The following is a 6,000-nucleotide window of genomic DNA, read 5'->3' on the forward strand; positions in this document are numbered from 1 at the left end:
TAGGCAAAGAACCTGAATATACACTTCACCAAAGAAGCACAAATAACCAATGAACATACGAAAAGATGCTCAACTTAAGGAAATGCTAATAAAACAAAATAGATGCCATTTCAAGCCCACTAGATTTAGAAAAAAAAATTAAAAGTCTGACAATATCAAGTGTTGTGGAGGAAGTGAGGAAACCAAAACACATACTGCTGGCTCTTGACTCAGTAACCACAAGATGCACGATTACCATAAGCCAATTCAGTGACTCAACCACTAGAAGTGTTTGGTAAGCAATTAAGCAACTGATAATGACCAATTAAGAATTATGAGAACACATGCAGACTACTGCCAAATACAAATTTGGGTCCTTAAAGAACTGAATCCGACCTGACTCAGCAATACAAATAAGAAAACTTTTAGTCTCTTATCCAGTTTCTCCAGTTTATTTTGTTAAGTACAAAATATTCAGGTATTCATTTCCTCCTAGAATACTAATGACACCTTGACTACAATTTTTTTTTAAGATTTTATTTATTTATTCATGCGAGACACACCGAAAGAGAAAGAGAAAGAGAAAGAGAAAGAGAAAGAGAAAGAGAAAGAGAGAGAGAGAGAGAGAGAGAGAGAGAGAGAGAGAGAGGCAGAGACGCAGGCAGAGGGAGGAGCAGGCTCCATTCAGGGAGCCCGATGTGGGACTCGATCTTGGGTCTCCAGGATCACACCCTGGGCTGCAGGCAGTGCTAAACCGCTGCGCCACCGGGGCTGCCCTTGACTACAATTTTAATGAACTATTTATCATTCCAGTTACACTACTATTACAAAGAGAACATGTAGTTTAAAAAGGCATTATTTTTAAAATAGTGGTTATACTTTAAATTCACTTGATAGGAATTGGAATGACCCTGTGACTGCCTAAGAGGGACAAAAGTGCAACAGTTATAGTTTGATCACTAAAGTTTAACAAATTCAAGTCCAAATTTAGACTCTACCATTTTAGATGTGTAACCTTAAATTACTCAACTTCACTGATCCTCAATTTCCTCAACAGGTAAAAAGCATGTGTATCACAACCTGCCTACCTAATCACATTGCAAAGATGAAGAGATTATGTAAAGTGCTTAACAATGCCCACCTCATTAGCATAAGTCCAGTTTTAGCACCTTTCCCTTTGAAAATCTTACTACTCTCACCTAAAATTATTTTTTATTTGTTTTAATATTTGATTTATTTATTCATGAGAGACACAGAGAAAGAGAGGCAGAGACATAGGCAGATGGAGAAGCAGGCTCCATGCGGGAACTTGATGTGAGACTCGATCCTGGGACTCCGATCCTGGGACTCCGGGATCACGCCCTGAGCCAAATGCACATGCTCAACCGCTGAGTCACCCAGGCGTCCCTCACCTCGAATTTTTTTTTCACCTCAAATTTTTAAAAATTTTTTTTTAATTTTTTATTTATTTATGATAGTCACAGAGAGAGAGAGAGAGAGAGAGAGGCAGAGACATAGGCAGAGGGAGAAGCAGGCTCCATGCACCGGGAGCCTGATGTGGGATTCGATCCCGGGTCTCCAGGATCACGCCCTGGGCCAAAGGCAAGCGCCAAACCACTGCGCCACCCAGGGATCCCCACCTCAAATTTTTAAAGCGTAAAATTACAACTCTCAATTCATAGGAAAATACTACTCTTAATTCAAGTTATTTCCAATATTACAAAATTGTCCAGTACAGTTTAGAAGAATACCCTTCTTCCTCTACCAGAAAGGCTTTCCTAAATTAGATTCTGGAAAAGAAGACAGATTTTCACTTATCTTTATGATATAGAAGCAGGGTTGCCCAAGCTATGCCAAAATCTAAACTCAGTTGATTTCTAAAATTCAATTCAAGGTTTTTTTGATTGTAAGAAAAATCTTTTTTTTTTTTTAAGGGGGAGACTTAAGCTGGAGCCCCATGCAAGGCTTAATCTCACCACCCTGAGATTATGTCCTGAGTCAAAATGGAGTCAGCTGCTTAACCAACTGAGCCACCCAAGTACCCAGAAAAAGCTATTTAATATTTAAGGTACCACATACTAACTTTTGCATTTCTTGAAAAAGCCTGTCTAAAGAAAATCACCTGATTAATAATGAGTTTATGGTACTGGGGGGTTTGGCGGGGGGAGGTTGGTTTGCTTGTAGAAAAAAAAGTTTACACCCAAAATAATCTCCATGTTGGGACACCTGGGTGGCTCAGCGGTTGAGCATCTGCCTTTGGCTCAAGGTGTGATCCTGGAGTCCCAGGATAGAGCCCCACATCAGGCTCCCTGAATGCAGCCTGCTTCTTCCTCTGCCTATGTGTCTGTCTCTCTCTTTCTGTGTCTCTCATGAATAAATAAAATCTTAAAAAAAAAAAAGAAATCATCTCCATGTTAAAAACTTCAAAACAGGGGCACCTGGGTGGCTAGTCAGTTAAGCATCTGCCTTCAGCTCAGGTTGTGATCCCAGGGTCCTGGAATGGAGCCCTGCATCGAGTTCCCTGCTAAGTGGGGAGTGGGCTTCTCCCTCTCCCTCTACTGCTCTCCCCTATGGAGTCCCAGGATCAAGTCCCACATCAGGCTTCCTGCTTGGAGCCTGTTTCTCCCTCTCCCTCTGCCTATGTCTCTGCCTCTCTCTCTCTCTCTCTCTCTCTCATGAATAAAATCTTTAAAAGGAAGGAAGGAAAGAAAGAAGGGAGGACGGACACACAAGATAAAGTGACATTGCCCAGTCTAAGAAATGTGAATAGCTATTGATAAGAATGGTCTACAGACTTAATTAATATTATCACATCAGGATACTGTTACAGTCGTCTTGGAAATCAAAATAAAAAATAAAATTTTTCAGGGGCATCTAGCTGGCTGAGTCAGGAGAGCATGATCTTGGGGTTGTGAGTTTGAGCCCCATATTGCTTGTAGAGATTATTTTTAAGAAATAAAAAAAATATTTCAATAAAAGTAATTTTAAAAATATTCCAGATACACATAAAATATGTCACGATGAAGCAATGAGTCAAAGAAAAACTGAGGAAATTCTTAAACCCACACAGTTTAATTTTCCTCCATTGTCTTCATTTCTAAAGTAACACTTTTCCTTCCAATGAGGGATAGCAAGTTAGTAAGTTAGAGAAACATTAATTTTCCCATTTCCATAATTAGAATGACTCTTAATGGAACAGACAGCAGTCAGTAAATTTTGAACAAACAGGTAACAGAGGGACGCCTGGGGGCTCAGTGGTTGAGCCGTCAGCCTTCAGCCCAGGGCGTGATCCTGGAGTCCCAGGATCAAGTCCCACATCTGGGCTCCCTGAATGGAGCCTGCTTCTCTCTCTGCCTGTCTCTGCCTCTCTCTCTCTCTCTCTGTGTCTCTCATGAATAAATATAAAAAAAAAAAAGGTAACAGACTGAATAGGACAGATTAAAAATAAAAATTTAATTTATAAAACTCCACTTAATAGGTTAATGCAGAAAATGTAGTTCTTTTAGGCTCTGAATATTTCACATTCTTTGTTATAAAATAATACATAAACTTTCAGTTTAACTAGTTTAGGACATTAGCTAGAAAGAACTAGCTAGGGCACCTGGGTGGCTCAGTGGCTGAGCATCTGCCTTTAGCCCACGTGGTGACCCCGGAATTCTGGAATCAAGTCTTGCATTGGGCTCCATGCATGGAGCCTGCTTCTTCCTCTGCCTGTGTCTCTGCCACCCCCACTCCCCACCCCCGCTCTGTCTCTCATGAATAAATAAAATATTACAAAAAAAAAAAAAAAACTAGCAATCACTAAATACTAAACGCCCTGTCTTCCCCCCATCTAATGTGACAAAATTCCAAAGAGAAACATCATATCTATTCAATTTCCCAAATGCTAATAACTAAAACTTAGGAAAGAGAAAACAATAATAAGTAGGGTTAGAACACAAACTATTTAATAGTTAACAAAATTACGAAATCTGGTTTTCTAACACTCTATGGTGTTTATTTTATCTTTTTAAAAAGATTTTATTTATTTATTCATGAGAGATACAGATTGAGAGAGAGACATAGGCAGAGGGAAGAGCAGGATCCATGCAGGGAGCCCGATGTAGGACTCGATCCTGGGATCCAGGATCACACCCTGGGCCAGCAGACGCTCAACCACTGAGCCACCCAGGCATCCCACTCTCTGGTGTTTAAAAACACAAATTTTTATTCCAGCTTGATATAAAATGTATTTTCATTTTCAAGAGGCTAGTCTGGAAACAAGTACGTGTGGAGACAACCAAAGGTCAGAGATCCCTGACAGAAATCACATAAATGAAAAGTAACTTGAGGTTCCACAATAAAGATCTGGGTCTGTTTCTGAGGCCCAGGTGGGCTGCATGGCTAAGTCCCCACCCAAGAAATAAACAAAAGAGGCAAGATAAACACACTGGAGAAGGTCAGACAACGTCAAAGACACCCCAAAGACCCCCTCACCCTGGCTCCGGTGTCCTCCCATTCTCCCTAATCTCAACGCCTCACGGAGAAGTAAATCTGCATCTCACTTCCCCAACTCACCCTCAACTCCCGATCAGTTGCTTTCTTTACTAAAATCTGGGTCCTCTTCCCCGAAATCCTCTAATTCCCACCGAGCTCTCACTCCAGCCAGATACACATCTACCGCGCCTGTCTTTCAGTAACGTATTAGTCCCCTTAATCCGAACTCATTTTTTCCGCATCCCATCTGCCTTCCGCCCCTTCAACTCTGGTCCCCTCACTCCGACCTTTCTCCCAGAATCCTCCCCAAGTCACGGATCTCTGGCCCCTTCTGCCTCCCACCCCCTCAACTATAGCTCCTTTCTTCCCGCTCGGCCTCCAACCTCCTCCCAGGGAATCCTCTCCCATCCGTCTCCCGGTACCGGTCCCCTCCCCCAACTCCGCCCCTCTCCCACTTCTCCCAGCGGGAGGCCCCCTCACCTGAACACCGCTGCTGCTAATGTCCCAGAACCCGAAAGGTGCTGGCGCCGGACGGCCTCCCAGGCTCGGTCCCCGCTGAGCTCCTGACGGCCCCTAGGGAGAGCGAACGCCACCACCTCCAACTCTGCCCGCCTCGGGCCAGGCCGTCACCGTAGCCACCGCCAGTGCCACAGCCGCCATGTTGAAGTCCTATTTCCCTCCTCCTTCCCCTCACCGCCCCGCCCCTTAGGGCGTCTGACGTCATGGCGTCGCGCTCCACCCTCCTTGGGCCAATGGGAGGGGCCGACGGTGACGTAGCTAATCTCTCTTGTACTGCCCAACTCTAGTTGCCTGGACCGCTGCAATTGGAACGGATGGACTTTGCTGACCTAAAGAAAGGGAAAGGGGGGGGGGGCGGTTACTGAGAGGGTAAGGCGTAGAGGCTGGAGAAGCAGCCCAGGCGAGAACCTGAGAGGCTAGAATCTCCAAAGGACGCACAAAGACTTCATAATGAGACCTACTTGGGAATCAGAATGTCTGGCTTCTGGTCCCGGATCAGTGATCTGGTGGTACAAGTCCTATTCTTTCTGGGTCTCATTTTCCCCATTTACAAAGATTGAGTTAGAAGGTGACCTCTAAGTCTCCCTCCAATTGTGACATCCAGCGCTTTAAACTAGGTAATCCAATCCCAAACATTTACTGCCTTCTGCATTTTTTTGTCTCTTGGAATCAGGTGCATAGAAGATTCATAACTGCATGAGATGAATCTTTGTTCCCAAAAGTTCCTACCTGGTGAGAGAAATTGAAGCATTAACAGTTAACTCCAGGAAAAATCAGAGTGATAATGGCTTAACAGGTGCATTAATTACTCTGGAAAAATTGGCTTTTGGCTAAGGGATTAGGAAAGATTTACATCTCCACACTTTCTAGGTACATAATGATTGTGTACACTGAGGGAGCCTGGGTGACAGAATCCGTTAGGCGTCTGCCTTAGGCTTAGGTCATGATCCGAGAGTCCTGCAAGGAATCTGCTTCTCCCTGGGGGCCCCCCACTTGCGCTTGAGCTCTTTGTCTCTGTCAAATGGG

The 6,000-nt window shown here is 43.8% G+C and overlaps 1 protein-coding gene across 5 annotated transcripts in view; it reads right to left on the reverse strand.

Moving 5' to 3' along the window:
- The window catches only part of UBAP1 (ubiquitin associated protein 1), a 61,812-nt gene extending 56,679 nt beyond the window's left edge, over window positions 1-5,133 (reverse strand). For all 5 annotated transcript variants that reach the window (XM_041763429.1, XM_041763424.1, XM_041763427.1 and 2 more), the window contains exon 1: window positions 4,936-5,133. The gene's annotated coding sequence lies outside the window, so the exon portion shown is untranslated. The remainder of the gene's footprint in view (window positions 1-4,935) is intronic.
- Between the last annotated feature and the right edge of the window lie 867 nt (window positions 5,134-6,000).

Source organism: Vulpes lagopus, chromosome 7, assembly GCF_018345385.1.
Source record: "Vulpes lagopus strain Blue_001 chromosome 7, ASM1834538v1, whole genome shotgun sequence".
Lineage (NCBI taxonomy): Eukaryota > Metazoa > Chordata > Mammalia > Carnivora > Canidae > Vulpes > Vulpes lagopus.